Below are 16,355 nucleotides of genomic sequence, written 5' to 3'. Positions count from 1 at the left end.
AAGCATCTCATCAAGGCAGAGTCAGTTAATGCAATGAAGTTCATGAACCTCCACTTGATGTCAACAAAATTATCTTCTAGTGTCATAAGTTTAGAAGGTTTGGTGATTGTTCCTGCTTGATTCTCAAGTAACATATAACTCTTCAACAATTCTGAGTCAGAAGACATGATTACACACAAGTTCTAGACACCAAATTTCTTCAAACAATTGAAATTTCGCAAAACAGAATAAACAATTCGCAAAGGATGCGAATAGAAAACAATCTCAAACAATTCGCACGAAATGTGAATTCTTTGAATCCGAATAGTTTTCTATGCGAATCAAATTATGCAATGCGAATTCTTTATGCGATGCGAATACTTTTTCAAGCGAAGCGAATTCCAGGTGCGATGCAAATCTTTGTGCGATGCGAATTGTTATGCGAATCGAATTCCCAAGCGATGCGAATGTTTATGCGAATGCGAATATTAGTGCGAATGCGAATTCTCTTGATGTTCTAGAAACAATCTTTTTGGGGATCTGTTCTTGTACTTCACCCACTTTGTTAGATTTTTTCTAAGGTTAGTACAACAACCCTTCTGGTACAAGCGAATGCGAATGAGAACAAACAACTTTTGAATGATTTTTAACACCCGAATACTTGAAGTTTAACAACTTTTATGCTTATGATCTTTATCAAGAACACCTTTAAACCATTTGTAGATCTTTTGAACCCGAATTTTTTTGTATTTTTGTAGTTTTCTTAATAGGAACCCGTGAAGATACAAGCTCAAACAACACTTTCCTTTTATTCACTTTCACCTTTCCTTTTATTCACTTTCACAAGATCAAAACCCAAGATTGTGATCCAAAACCTCAACTAGTTGAGCCGAATCTCTGATACCAATTGTAGGTCCACAAGGGGTCGGATCTAACAACTAATCTTGGATCAACCAACTTAGTGCTAGCGGAATATCACACTAAGACACATTGGTCTTGGATCTTGTTGTTTATTTTCGGCCTTTTGTTAGAGTGAGAGTAAGAGCGAGAGAGAGAGAGAGAGAGAACAAGAAGATAAGATTTGAACAAAAAGCTTTTGGAAGCATGCATGAGAATATTTTCATTATAACATGCCCATCGGGCTTCTTTACAAGGCCTTGGGCCCAAACAACATAAAACATACAAAATACAAGCCTAACATACATACTTACAATACAAAAGACTCAATACATAACAAAACGGGACCTAACAGTAATAAGTGAAACTAGAAGTTTTGTAGAGTCTTTTTGAACTATCTAGTTTGGCCTGTTAATAGCTTGTTTATTTTCATTTTCTTGTAGACGTTCTAGAGGTGGTAGTACTATCATGTCGGTTTGGTACTGGAGGTTGTAATAGTGACATGTTTACTTGTATTATCATTGACCGTGAATTCAATTTGTTTTTATTATTGTTTATAATGGATTAGTGTCAATTTTAATTACTCTTCTTTTCTCATCTTCCTCATAGGGCCGGCTCAATAGCTTTAATGGGCCAAGCTAGGGCTTGAGGCCTCCAAACAACAAAGGCCCCCATTTTGTTAAAATTGTTTTGAAAATAAGTGAATATTAGGGTTTTTTTTATTTATGCGATGAAAGTTTTAACAAGCCAAAGGCCCATAAGTAATAAATAGAAATTGAAATTAATCATCCATCAAATTAAATTGTAATTAATTTAAAATGGCAATTAAACGAAATGGGAATTTGCAACAGTAACTGTGAATTGCTAATTTCCCTCAAATTAAATTTATTGTGGGTCAAACTTCAAGTTGTCAATTGCAAATGGGTTTACAGCCCTTTAATTAATTGTGCCAAACTTTCGAGGTTAGTGTATCTAAATCTAATTATCTATTTAATTATGTGAATTACTTGTTATTTGCTACTTAGTGATTAGAGCTTTGTTAATTTGCTCTTTGCTTTTTAGTTGGACACTTGAACATTACACATTAGAACTTTGTCGAATAGTTAATATTATTACTATTCCAAACTCGGGGGAAAGAGGAGGGCTTATATCAAAAAGTTTTTGAGAAAAGGCCTCAACTTTGTAGTCCGATTGAGGCCTCCGAAAACCTTGGGCCGCCACTGCTTCCTCGTTACATAAATCGGATCCTTATTAACAACTTCACTGTGAATTGTGGCTTATGATGTGTTTGAAAACTCATTTGCTTCATATTGGATCCATTGATGCCTACAATTTGGTATTAGAACCATTTATTGATTTTGATTTTAGTGTTTATGGGAGTTTTTGAAGTTTTCGGGGGGTTTTCATCAAATTGATAAAGGTTTTTGTGGAAATTCATAATTGGAATGATGGATTGATAATTGGATGTTCATGCATGTTAGAGTTTGGTTGCTCCAGATTGTAATTTGGATTTGTTTAGGTTTGTTTTGTTTGATTTTTGGTGTAAATTTGGGGCATTCAAGTTCTTTTTGCGAAAATGGTAATTTCATCCATAGTATTTGCTTAATTAAGTCATCACATTCTGTAGTATTCGTTGAATTGTACCAAGCGTAACTATACTAGCAATAACTATGTTGAGAAATAACTAAACTAATAAAGTACTAAACTAAGAGATTACTATATGCCATGTGATAGGTCGGCGAGAGCATACAAGTTCGTCGAGAAACCCTAGGTCTGATCTTTAGTTGCGGATTCTCTGTTTTGTTTCTGAAAACGAATCAAGATTCCAACTTTATGATTCCAAACTAGTCGAAAATCATCATATTATGATCTCATACAAATCTATCCTCTAAAATATGAACTTTTACCAAGTTCGTATACTTTAAATTGAAATTGAGCCTTAAATCATGAACCAAACTTTTTGGGATCGATCTAACTTTGAAAAAAACAACCCTTTACCAAGATCCAAACTAAAACCAAAGCCTGGCTATTTATCTCAGTCACCCCCCCGCCCTCTTGAGAATGAAGATAATTAGGATGATGGAGGTCGTTATAGCATTGTTAGGGTTTTCAACATTAAAGTTTCGCTTTAATATCCTTTTAGTCCTTTTTCCTTCATTTCAAACCTTATAATTACAAACCTGTTAGGTCCCATTTTGTATGTTTTAGTCTTTTGTATTGGTTAGGTTATGTATTTGGGGCCGATTGGTCATTTTGTATGTATTGGGCCACAGTCCATTGTATAGAAGCCCATTGGGCCTTAGTGAATATAAGTCATGCTTCTCATGCATGCCTCCTTATAAATAGGGAGCATGACATGAGAGAAATAACCTTTAGCCAAAAACTCATTACACACTCTTTCCTTCTCTCGGCTCTTTCTCTTTCTCTCTATCTACTCTCAACCGAACATAATCTCTCGATCCGAGACCTCTTGGTTGCTTAGTGTGATTTCCGCTAGCACTAAGTTAGGTTGATCCAAAGACGTTGTTAGATCCACCCGAATAGGGACCTACAATTGGTATCAGAGCTTCGGCTCACTAGTTGAGGGCTTTTGGATCACAACCTTGGGTTTTTATCTTGAGAAGAAGAAAACAAGTGCTCTTTACAAGAAAGTTCAAAAAAATCTCAAAAACAAGAAAAATACAAAAAGAATCGGGCAAAATCTTCATAAAATTGTCTTAGAAAGTGTTCTTGGCAAGTCTACAAACTCTAGATCTAAGAAGTTTTGGGTTAAAAGGTGTTAAAGTTTGGGTTACGGGTTCAAACAGTTGGTCAAAAGTGATAAGAAGTAGTTTCGCTTCTCATGGCATGAAAGTTTGTGTAACAACTTTTGACCCACTACTGACAAGATTAGGTGAAAACAGATCCCGAAGAAGATTGCTTCTAGAAAACTGAATTCTGTTTCGCTTCGCTTGGAGTGTTTTGCTTCGCTTGAAGTGTTTCGCTTCGCTTGAAGTCTTTTGCTTTGCTTGGGATTCTTTGGCTTCGCTTGGGACTTCTTCGCTTCGCTTGACATCATTTCGCTTCACTTGACACTTTTTCTCTTCGCTTGGATCATTCTTCTCTTCGCTTGAAAAGGTGTTTTATGCGAAAAAGTTAACTGTTTTCAAATTTTTAAGTTGTTTAAAGTTTGCCAAGTGTTTGAGACTTCTAAAATCATGACAAGCACGGATTCTGAACTGTTGAAGGGGTATTTGTTGTTGAAAAACCAAGTGGGAACACCTACAAAGCCACCAAAGTATATGACCTTGGATGATAACTTTGCGGATTTCAAATGGAGATTTATGAATTATATGTCATTGACTGAGACTGATTTGATGAGATTTTTTGAACAAGGTCCTCATGTTCCCGTAACTTGCACTGATGCTGGGGAACAACTTAAGGCTCCAGAAAACTATGATCAAGCAGACAGGGACTTGTTGGCACAAGATAAGAAAGCCTATCTCATATTGACTGTTTTCCTTTCAAATGAAATCACTGAAACTCTTCATGAACACACAAGTGCCAAGGGTCTATGGGAAGCACTTGTTGAAAAAGTTGAGGGCAATGCCAAAATTAGGGAAAACAAGAAGGCCATATTAAAGGAAGAATTCAATATGTTCAATCATCATCAAGGTGAAGCTGTTTTGGAATTGGTAAAGAAATTTGAGAAGTTGATGGTAAGAATTAGAGCTGCAAGTGTCAACATTGCAAATGCTGAGGTCAACCACAAGTTGATGAATTCATTGTCATACAGTTGGAGTACTAATACTATCACAATCAAGAGAACTACCAATCTAAATATGATGTCAAACACTGACTTGATATCCACTATCAAGTCATTTGAAATGGATGAGCAGATGAGAATGAACAATCATCTAAGTTCTCTAAATCAAGCTGGAGTGAGTTCTGCTTCCTCAATGCCAAATGCTTTCATAAGCAAAGCTCAACAGAATGTGTATCCCATGACCACTCCCAAGTACTCCCCAAGTGTACCTTCACAACCAACAGCATTCATCTCAACCAGTAATCAATCAGATTCTTCCAATACAAGTTCGTTTCAAAAGGCAGTCGACAGTGCGGTTGCCCATGCCTTAAAAGCTCAAGGGATTTACTCATCTTCAAAACCTCAACCAAGCAAACCTTCAAGTTTCTGTGAAGCACTACCCATGTTGAATGACTCCAACATCGCAATAGTTCATGCTTTTCTGTCAAGCCATGAAGAGTTGATGCAAGGAAATCTATTGCCACCATAGTTTGATGATGGAGATTTAAGAGATATCAATCAAAAGGATCTTGAAAAGATGGATATCAAGTACCAAATGGCAATGGCGGTGCAAAGAGCTACAAACTTCATGAAGACGTACGGGAAAAATAGCTTCAATGATTCTGACAGAAAAAGGATTGGGTTTGACAAGTCAAAGCCGCGATGTTACAATTGTGGTGAGATGGGTCATTTCTCCCGAGAATGCACGAATCCGTCAAAACCTGCCAATGATATTCGTGTGACTGAGGTGACAGAGGAGGAGAACAACAAGGCTTTAGGAAAAAGGCATGAGGTGCAGAAACCAAGCAGCTCATCACAAAGAATTGGAGGTCATCCACACAAGGGCCACTCAAGCTCAAACTCAAAGGCCCTTGTCTCCCAATCGAAGGTCCAAGTTGGTGTGGATTGGGATGATCAATTCCAAGAGCTGCAGAATCCTCTCAACATGGCTGGCATGGCTCTCACAAACAATGAAGCTTCTTCATCTGCTGCTGCAAGTTCTGATGTGTCACCATCTGATGAGGTAAAAAGAAATCTTTGCTCTCAAGCTTGCGTAAATAAAGTTACATATTATAGATATCTTCAGGACGATGTTTTGAAAGAAAACGCAAAACTTCGTCAACTAAATACTGAATATGTAAAGGCTGACAAGATATATGCTGAAGAAATTAAAACACATCAAGATGACGTGGAAAATCTTAAACTTAAAATCTTTCTTGGAGAGCACAATGTCATCTATTATAAAGACATAATAAATAAACTAAAAGATGAGATTGAAAAGTTGAAACTTGATCTTTCTGATAAACGAGAAAAGGAAAAACAAGTTGAAATATTTGAAGCATCATCTGAACAATTAGATAATCTTATCAAAGCTTAGAGAAGTACTAAAGTTAAATCGGGACTAGGTTGTGATTATTCAGTAGTGCCTCCACCAATGAATGACAATTACACTTGCCTACCCCATTTTAGTTATAATATTTCTCCTGATGAAGAGATGGCCTATGATATTGGTAAACTACCAAAACCAGTGAAATTTGTTTCAGCTGCCTCTCCATCAACAGCTCAAATTTCATCATCTGATAATTCTAATGTCAACATGTCTTGTGTAGCAGGTGATGTAAGTAGTGGGAAGGTTAACCAGGGTTGTAAACCAAAAGGGAAAGTTAGAACCACGTTTTGAATCCTGTGTGGGTCTAACAAAATCAATTAACAATCTTGTTTGTAACAAAGTGTGTGAATCAATGATAGGAAGCTTAATGTCTAGATCAAAGGATGTATTTTGTGAATCATCAAGTGATGACAGTTTTATAAATGTTTGCAATGAAAGTGAATGTTCCTCTTCTGATTAAGAATGTGAAACTGTATTTGATGAAACCGTCGAAGTCAAGGTTAATGAACAGGCTAGTCAAAGCTTCTCATCAACTGATAATAAAATTGAGAACTTAATAAAAGAGAAAATTAGCTTTGAAAATGAAAAACCAAACACTTCATGTAAATATGTGCCACCCAAGAAAACTTCATTTTCTCAAAATACAAATTATAACAATAGTTCTCAATATTATGATCAATTTGATAGTGACTTTTATTACTCTCGACAGAAACCTAGGCAATCAAATTATTTTGCAACTCATCATTCAAATGCTTACAATTATCAGTCAAATAGAGGTCACTAACATGTTAACCAAACTACATCACCTCATCCCACATTATCTCAGTGAGCTAGATGTCTATAAATGCAACCAAAGAAAATGCTGCTTCATTTGTGGAAATCCGTCTCATCTTGCAAGACATTGCAAGAACTGGCACAAACAACAAAGAGACTTCAACAGTAAGTTTGGTCAGACATTTCCTAGGTATAATGCTCAAACCAAGAAAATGCCTAACCAAACTTACACTTCAGCCAGTGAGACAAATTTAAGATCCAAAAGAACCGAAAAACCTAAGAACCATTTTGGCTAACCCAAAGAGAAAGAAAGCGGTTAGCTAAGGGCTCTGAAGCTGAAAAGTCCAAGAGTCCTTCAAAGGTTTTCTCAAAGGCTAATCAAGAAGATTTTGTGGTTAAACCTAAACCAAAACAAAGGCAATCCATAAAACTTTTCCAAAACCAAGGAAACCATAATTCAAGTTCCTCGAGGGATTGTTTTTCAGATTCTGATTCACCAAAGGATTATATTTTCAGAAATCATAAAATTAAACTTGGTGATTTTGTGTTTAACTTTCCCGAGACAAGTGCGTCTCGGGAAACCCTCAACTAACTGGTTCTTCGTGTGTGCAGGGATAGCCTGGACGGCCTGTCAACAGTATTTGATACTTAGACAGTGGTTGCACCCGACACATGACAGGAGACGAGTCACTGTTGTTCGATATTAAACCATTCAACGGTGGTCACGTTTCTTTTGCCGGTGATATTGGAGGAGAGATAACGAAACAAGGGAAGGTCTCGAATGGTATTTTGACATTCGATGAAGTCAATCTGGTGGAACAGCTCAACCACAACCTGCTCAGCGTCTCCCAAATCTGTGATAAGAAATTCTCAACCCTATTTACTGAAAATGAATGTCTCATTCTGAAACCAGGTTTTAAAGTCACTGAAAAATGGATTATGATGCGTACTCCGAGGCACAACGATGCCTACATTCTGGACATGAGAAGCAATTTTTCCATGCGGTCTGCTTCTTGCTTGATGGTCCAAGGCCTCGGAGAACGATTCATCCTTATGGCATCGAAGGTTGGGTCACAACAACTTTAAGAACTTGAACAAGTTGGTTAAAGGTGACCATGTGAGGGGTTTGCCAGTAAAATCTTTTCACTATGTTGAAAAATGTTTATCTTGCTCTAAACGCAAACAGCATAAACTCCCTCATAGGCCCAAGCTTGTCAATTCCATCAATTTCACTCTTAAGTTGTTGCACATGGATCTTTTCGGTCCAATTCAACCAATGGCAATAGGTCGAAAAGCCTATTGTCTGGTTATTACTGATGACTTTTCGCGTTTCAGTTGGACATTTCTGTTGGGGCACAAGGACGAGACGTCCTAGTTTCTGCTCAGGTTTATCGTGTTGGTTGAGAATCAAACTGATAAGAAGGTGAAATGTATCAGAAGTGGCAACGGCACAGAATTATGCAACAAGGCGGTGAATGAATTATGTCAAAACAAGGGAATTGTTCATCAACTCAGCGCACCTTACACTCCCGAACAAAATGGGGTGGCTGAGAGAAGAAACCGGACTTTGGTGGAAGCCGCTAGAACAATGCTCTCATATTCCAAACTACCATTGATTTTCTGGGGTGAAGCTATCAACGCTGCTTGCTTTACCCAGAATCGTGTGCTTCTGAACAAAAGACTGAACAAGACTCCGTATGAAGTCTTCTATGGAATGAAGCCAAGGGTAAATTTCTTTAGAAAGTTTGGATGTCCCTGTACCATACTCCAAACAAATGTTGGAACAACCTCCAAGTTTGCTGAAAAGGCGGATAAGTGCTACTTTGTTGGTTATTCTGCTGATAAAAGTGCTTATCGCGTGTATAACAAGAAATCAAAAGTAATCTTAGAGTCCTTCAACATTTATTGGCAAGAGTTAAACCCTACTGATGCACACAATGGTCCAGACTGGATGTTTGATTATGAAGGATTGTTCAAGCAATTTCGTGGAATGTACATGACACCAGTTGTACCAAAGGTTTCCCCTGTTGTTTCTCCACTTGTTCAACCTGATGATGATCAATCTATCCTGATGCATGCTATTTTGAAAGATCTTGGACATGTTGACATAATTGCTGCTACACCTATACTTAATGTACAACTCGTGGCTAATCAACAAGCCCCGGTTGTGGTTGAGCAGCGCTCTGCTGACACCACTGAAATGCAAGCTGTTGAAGACATGACTGATTCAGATTCTGATTCATACGTGTCTGCCGACAACAACCAAGATGTTCAAGTCGATCAAGCAGAACTGCCTCTTGCAGAACCAAGTGTGGTGGAATCTGTCCCCACACCTCCCTCAGTAGAAGGCAATCAAGGATCTGCAATAGAGGTGAATGCATCAAATGACCAGTTTGAACCAAGTCTAATTGATGCTTCTGATGACACCAACACTACCTCTGTTCCAGCAGTAGCTGTTCCATTCTATGAAAACCTATGCGAAGGTCCCATTGCTACAGAACATTTGGTTGAACCACAAGAAGATGGAATTAATCCTCAACCGAGTGTTTCTGTCCCTGCGACCACTGTCTTCCACCCCATAGAGGGCCTGACCATCCAACTTGGGCTACACCAGTCGAGCATGTCGACCAAATTCCACAGCTACCAATTCATCGTTGACATCCGACTGAGAACATCATCGGAGATTCGTCCGCTGGCATCCAAACACGCAGCACTTCCGGTAACATTAACAGATGTCTTTTTGCTTGTTTTATTTCACAGGTGGAACCCAAGTACTACAAAGTCGCACTGAAAGACAACTCCTGGGTAGAGGCCATGCAAGAAGAGCTGTTACAATTTAAGAAGCTGAATGTGTGGAGGCTAGCAAAGAAACCAGAAAATAAAAGGTCGATTGGAACAAAATGGGTGTTCCGAAATAAAAAGGATGACAAGGGGGTGATCATTACAAATAAAGCCCTACTTGTTGTACAAGGCTTTTGGCAACGTGTAGGTCTTGATTACGATAAAGTCTATGCACCGGTGGCCAGACTGGAAGCAATTCGCATCTTTCTGGCATACACCTCGTACATGAACTTCAAAGTGTATTAAATGGACGTGAAGACTGCTTTCTTATACGGGAAAGTAAAAGAAGAGATCTATGTCAGTCAACCTCTAGGTTTTGAGGAGCCAACTCATCCTGATCATGTTTACCGCCTTGACAAAGCACTATATGGTCTTCACCAAGCACCTCGTGCATGGTATGCCACACTGGCTGATCATTTAGTGAAGAATGGTTATAAAAGATGAATTGTCGATCAAACTCTCTTTGTCAAGAAGGTCAACAGTGATTTGATTTTGGTACAAGTTTATGTCGATGACATCATCTCCGGGTTCACGAATGATGATCTGTGCAAGGAGTTCTCTGAGGTTATGCAACAGCGATTTGAGATGAGTTCCTTAGGGGAGATGACTTTCTTTCTGGGCTTACAAGTTGAGCAAAAGAAGGACGGGACTTTGATTCCCCAAGAAAAGTATGTTCAAGACATTGTTCAGAAATTTGGTTTCAAGGACTCATCATCATTCATGACACCAATCGCAACGCGACCTGTTCTAGCTCCTGATCCATCTGGAAAACCAGTCGATCAACACCTTTACAGGTCAATGATTGGTTCCCTGATGTATCTCACTGCAAGCAGACCGGACATCATGTTCCCTGTTTGCCAGTGTGCCAGATATCAGTCTGACCCGAGAGAATCTCACATGACGGCTGTCAAGCGTATTTTCAGATACTTGAAGGGTAGACCACGTTTGGGTCTTTGGTATCCAAAGGAATCTCCCTAGGAACTTCATGCTTACACCAAACAATGATTATGGGGGATGCAACTTGGACAGAAAGTCTACATCTGGTGGATGTCAATTCCTGGGAGATCGGTTGATCTCATGGCAGTGCAAGAAACAAGTCACTGTATCCACCTCCACAGAAGAAGCCGAGTACATTGCTGCATCTAGCTGCTGCTCTCAAGTGATATGGATCCAACATCAGCTGCTGGATTACGGTTTGAATTTCTATGGATCAACGATCAAATGTGATAATGAGGCGGTTGTTGCAACTGTTAAAAACCCGGTCCAGCACACAAAGACTAAGCACATTGATATCCGAATACACTTTATTCGTGATTGTTATGATCGTAAGCTTGTCAATATAAAAAGGGTCCATACTGACTATAACTTTGCAGATCTCTTTACTAAAGCTATTAGTCGTGCTCGATTTTTGTTTCTTGTTGAGTCATTGGGCATGATTTCTTTTGAGTAAACCTTATCTTTTAGGTTTTAAAATTGTAAATATTTTTCAAATATGTCACAATTTTAGAGGGAGAAAATTGAGTTAAGTTTAACTCACCAAAAAGATTTTCAGTATGCTTTCAAGAAAAACCAAAACGAGTCATTTGACTTAACAGAAATATTTTACTCCTATTAAAGAAAAATTTCAAAAATTAAAAAAGTATTACCCCGCTTAGAGGGAGCTCCTTCGTAGAGGGAGTCGTATATTTAAAATTTTCAATTAAGAATTGATCCGACCACATGGAAAGTGATGGTACATTCGTTTGTAATAATTCTAGCGCGTTAAAAGAGTAGAACAAAAGGCTACAAGGTCATTCATAGATGTGTAGGTAGGCTTGACAAACAAGTAAGTGTCGGATGATATAAACCAAAATTCCTGCCGGTGCTAGTGGATATACGATTATGAAGCGGTTGCATGATTCCGTAAAGTCATATTTATGAAGGCAGAAATGTAAATATACATGTCATACCCAAGCCTCTCTTTACCTGATCACAGTAGTCTTATGAAAGTCAGTGTCAATTTTAATTTTCATTGAGTCAAGAAAAGAGTCAAGTAAAAAGTCAAGAAAAGCAAGAAAGAAAACAAAAGAGTCAGAAAAACAAAAGAAAAGGAGTTAGTCCTAGGAATTTTAACTTCTGCTTTATTTCTTCATTTATTTTCGACTCAAGCCTTGGACTTTCTACGTTTGTAGTCATACAAGATCTGATTGTTAAGGCCCTGAGTCTTTTGCTTTGTTTTATTTTCTTTCTTTTGTTCAAGCCTTAGACTTTCTCTGTGCGATAATATGGTATTCTCCGACCTGATTGTTATGGCCTAAACTTTTGCTTTATTTTAATCTTTCTAGATCGAGTCAAGTGTGCAAAGCACAAAGTGTCATGTGTACAGTGTACAATAAGTCAAGTATGTTAATAAGGATACTGTGATCAAATATGAAAGGTTTAAGTCAAGTTGAGGTGATATGCTAACACAAAGTAAACCCGGGATATGATGTAATCAGTAACATGTTTGATTAAGTAGGAACCACATAAGCATCGTGCCTAATTGTACTTCAAATGTATCATTTTAGCATCAAAACACTTGTCAAGTTAAAAAATGAGGACAATATCTACAGTCAATGATGAACTTGTGTCACAATAATTTTAAAATGGAAACGCTATCTAGGGCTTTGCAAATCAATATGATTCCATGTCGTGATTGTTCTTTGTAAATTAACTAAAGAAAAGAACTATGTAAATTAATTCAAGATTATTTTTAATTAAAAGAAGTTTAATATTTTGTTACTTTATTTTATTTTGTTTTATTTTCTAAAATATCTAATAGTTCCTTATTAGTGTTATTTTAAATTTTATTTTAATTTTAATTTTAATTTTTTTTAAAGAGATCGATCGTGTAAACGTTAATGGTTACGGACCGACAAAAGAAAAACCTTATAAATAATCAAGTGTGTGGATTCGGTGGGTAAATGTTTTTCAGGTTTGAAATTGTAAACATTTTTAAAGACCGAGGATCGGGAGTGTATTTCCGGTGAATACTCACGATGTTTTGACCTTATCGCGAGATAGGCTGACCCTATATATAAGGGAAATCAAAAATATTTTGCTATTCACACAAACACTTTTACTATTCACTCTCCCTTCTCTCTCTCTACTCATCCTTCAAACCCTAATTATCTTCAAATCTTTCAAAGAATCCGGCCCTCACTATCGCAATTATGCCGTTGAATCCAGATCATCCACCCTCGGTATATCATCAAACCATCATGGAACCTCCTTCCACTCTGTTTCTGGGTTCTCGTGGATCGAGACGACGGTTCAAATGAACCGTCGGCTAGATCTACGGCTGATCTTCATATGCGTTGATTAATATCTTGTCTATAATCTGTTGTTGGACTTATTGATCTTGATTATCATCATTGATTATTAGAGTTAGGGTTGTTTATGTACAGTTTGTAGTCGTGGGGTTTGTTCATAGATTCTGGGATTTAATTGACCATGTAAATCAAAGGGGCTTGCTTTCAAACTTTCCAGAAACCAAATTCAGATTGGCGACACACAAGAAAGGAAAAAGGAATCCAAATATAAGCCAATAAACTTTTTTGCTTGGAAGGAGATTTCGCTTCTCATGGTCTTGCGAAGCGAAAATGATTTCTGTTTCGCTTCTCATGGTCTTGCGAAGCGAAATGATTTCTGTTTCGCTTCTCATGGTCATGCGAAGCGAAATGATTTCTTTCTGTTTCGCTTCTCATGGTCATGCGAAGCAAAATGATTTCCTTCTGTTTCGCTTCTCATGGTCATGCGAAGCGAAATGATCTCTATTTCTCTTCTCAGGGTCATGTGAAGCGAAATGATCTCTGTTTCGCTTCGCTTAACCATGCGAAGAGAAATAGGTCTCATGTGAAAAAGTTATACTTAGAAAATTTTTTTGGTTTCTGACTTTGGCTACTTGACTGTTTGGGATTATAAACTGTTTTGGAACTTAATCATAGTACCTATTGGTTTTAGGAACTTATTAACTAACTTATTAACTTATTTAAACAAAAATTATATAAAATCAATCATTCATGTAAAGATAATTAACTTAATATGTAGATACTTAATATATTTATACTTGAATTATCTTGTTTATGTTTTAACTTAATAATGATTCTCATGATCTCTTGGTTTAACTTTCAGGGTCATAATAATTTTTGTGCTCTCGGGTTGCCAAAGGCAAAGGCAGACAAAGTATTTACCTCCATGGTAAAGAGGCTCAAGCAATCACCCCTTGCCTATGTTATCACCGCCAACCCAGCTGTTTATTATAAATGGGTCTTGGACTTCTGGGCGTTTGCCAAGGTTGCTGATGACTCTCTATCTTTTACAACAACTGTTGCTAGAAAGGAGTTGACTATTTCAGAAGCAGACATTAGACGGGTGTTGAAAATTGCTGACCAGCCAGATTATACATATGAGAAAGGTTCGTATTATGTCTGCTTTGACGACTCGAGAGAATTTCAACTACTCTTGAAGGATATTCTTGTGCATGTTGGGAAACATCAAGAGTGGTGCTACATGGCTTATGTACCCGAGAATTGTGTAGCTGCTTTTGGACGATTTGATTCCAGATGTTCCATGACCAGGGTCCAAAAAGGCCAAGGACAAGAAGTCACTTCCCGAGCCGTATCATGTGAATGAGATTAAAACTTCGGTTTTCGGTGTGTTGCTGAGCACCAAGGGAAGGGGTCATCAGTATGTGGGACCAAGGCCGGGTCCTAAGTTTGGTTTATTTGAGGAGACGGAGCCTGCTGGGGACGAGGCTTCTGCTGAGGGTGAAGATGATGACGAACCCGAGGTTAAAGGTGAACAAGATTCATCAGATGAGCCAGCTGAGGGTAGGACAAAGACCAAGCATGATTTGAAAAGGAAATCAAAGGAGGTTGAAGAAGAGGAGGAAGAAGAGCAGCCACAACTGAAGCACATCAGGAAGATTGGAGACTCCCAGAAGTCATCCAAGCTTCAAGTCAAGCTTTCCTCAAAAGGTAAACCTTCCACCCCTCCTGTAGTGACCAAAGAAACCTTAGCCCAAGTCCTTAGAGACCTAGACGTCACTAAGATTCAAGTCCCTACCTCTAAGACTCAACTCCCCGCCTATAGGAAGCCCACAACCAGGAAGAAAGCCAAGGCCAAACCAACCAAAACCCTACTTCATGATTCACCTGACTCATCACCCGAACCCTTAGACATTAACCAACCCATCCAAACCACAAGTCTTTGGAGCCAAACCATTATAACCTCACCACCAACCCAGCCTACTCCAATCATCACCACAGTCTCACCAACATCCACTCAACCAATCATTTTGCCTATCCAAACAACCTCACCACTCACAATGTCCATAACCCCCCCTTCCACTATCCTCTCACCCAAACCCATTTCCAGAGGAAAGTCTTTGACAACTCTAGCATACACCGATCCTATCTTCGATAGGATCTTCGCACTGGAGGAATCCAATGCGAAGAGAGCTGAAAGAGAGATTGGGCTTCTCAAGTTTATTAAAGAGATGAAGCAGAAGGAAGCTCAGGATGAAAAAGAGAAGTCGGAGTTAAGAGAAAAAATTCAGGTTCTGGAGGATGAGAAGGCAGTGCACGAAGTTCAAATGGAAAACCAGAGACTATTGATAAACACGCTTCACACCAGAGTCCAGAATCAGCAACTTTTGCTAAACACTGAAGCCACACAGAATGCTACTCTAAGGGCTGAGCAATCCAGACTCGTTGATCGAATGGCTACTATTGAACGAAATTTACCAAGTGCCAGTGCCCTCCGAACGAGTCTTGACAAGAAGATTGAGGATGCGACAAGAAAGTGGTTCGTTGAAAGTGAAGCAACTAATTCAAGAGTTACAAGCATAGAGAATCAGCTAACATCTCCCGCCTCTATTGATTCACTCTTATCTGAAAATGCAACTCTACGAGCTGAGATGGAGGCTGTTCGAGAAAGGGTGAACGAGCATGATCGACTGAATCAGCTTCAGTTGAAAACTAATGAAGACTTTGCTGGCAAGCATCAAGCAACCTCGGACCTCATGAGCATACTTGAGAGCGATTATCAGGGTATGGAGGATCGTATTGATGTAGTCTTCGGGAGTAGAAGGTCGGGCGAGACTTCTCATGCTGGTGGTTCACAGCCTACCGCGGGTCCAAGTGAGACCGTGCGAGGAGTTCAGTTTGTAACATCTGAGGGCGATGCTACTGTTGGTCTTGTTGTACAACAGGGTGCCCAGGCTAATGTTGAAGATGAGGCTGCAAATGAGGAAGATGATAAAGATGATGAGGATAAGGAAGATGATAAAGATAATGATGATGGTGAAGACGATGAAGAAGATGATGTACACAACAGTTTCGATGAGAATGATGATGATGATGGCGATGGTGATGGTGGACATGGTGGAGACGGAGGGGCCGGGGCAACAGAAGGTGGAGTTGGAGATAACACTCAATCACCTCCACACACTCAGCATGATGATCAAGACCCTGCTAATCCCGGCTTTGCCAGCAAAGTCAGAGAACATGACTCTCAAATTGATGACTTGTATAAAGATGTATTTTCTACAGGTGACGATGCAGGAATGGTGGACACTTTCATTGATGCTGGTATGAGTTTTGAAGATTTTATTGCAAGAACGAAGGAGGCAGTGGATGTAACAGACGACGACATCAACTACTCGCCGAA

Source organism: Bidens hawaiensis, unplaced genomic scaffold (genome assembly GCF_021521415.1).
Source record: "Bidens hawaiensis isolate Kalapana, Puna unplaced genomic scaffold, B.hawaiensis_p1.1 tig00019200_1, whole genome shotgun sequence".
Lineage (NCBI taxonomy): Eukaryota > Viridiplantae > Streptophyta > Magnoliopsida > Asterales > Asteraceae > Bidens > Bidens hawaiensis.
The sequence above is the reverse complement of the archived record's forward strand: the minus strand, read 5'-3'. Positions refer to the sequence as shown.